The following is a 651-nucleotide window of genomic DNA, read 5'->3' as shown; positions in this document are numbered from 1 at the left end:
AACAGATGCTGCCCTGGATATGCTCAGCAGATTGTGCCAAGAAATCTGGAGGACCTGGCCAACTGACTGGAAAAGATCCATATTTATTCCCATTCCAAAAAGAGGTGACCTGATAAGAGTTTTGAAATTATTGAACAATTGCATGTGATCATGCAAGTAAAATCCTGTTGAAGATTATCCAAATATGACTGGAACAGTACATGTACAGAACTACCAGAAACATAAGCTGGGTTTAGAAGAGGTTGTGGCACTAGAGACATTATTCCTACTGTCAAATGGATCTGGGCAGAAAGCAAAATCTCAGGCTCTACTGCAGCAATGGCCGCAAGTGTGTCAGAGATGATGAAGATGGCACAAGATAAAACAGGGTTCAGGTTTGTTGTCTATATAGAGTTGCTATGACTTGTACTTGACTCGATGGCACCTAACAACAAAAAACAACAACTCTAGATATAGAAATACTGGTAACACAATGGATAGGCTCTTTATTTTCAATCAAAAGGTTAGTGATTTGAACCTATACAATGGCCCCATGAGAGAAAAAACAGGTTATATGTTTTTGTAAAGCTCATACTCAAGAACACTTGATCGTTCTAATGCGAAACTTATACTTGGACCAGGAGGCAGTCGTCAGAACAGAGCAAGGGAACA

The sequence above is a fragment of the Elephantulus edwardii genome, unplaced genomic scaffold (genome assembly GCF_000299155.1).
Source record: "Elephantulus edwardii isolate Elephantulus edwardi_28Jun2011 unplaced genomic scaffold, EleEdw1.0 scaffold00349, whole genome shotgun sequence".
In the NCBI taxonomy this organism is placed as follows: Eukaryota; Metazoa; Chordata; class Mammalia; order Macroscelidea; family Macroscelididae; genus Elephantulus; species Elephantulus edwardii.
This window is presented reverse-complemented; position numbering follows the sequence as displayed.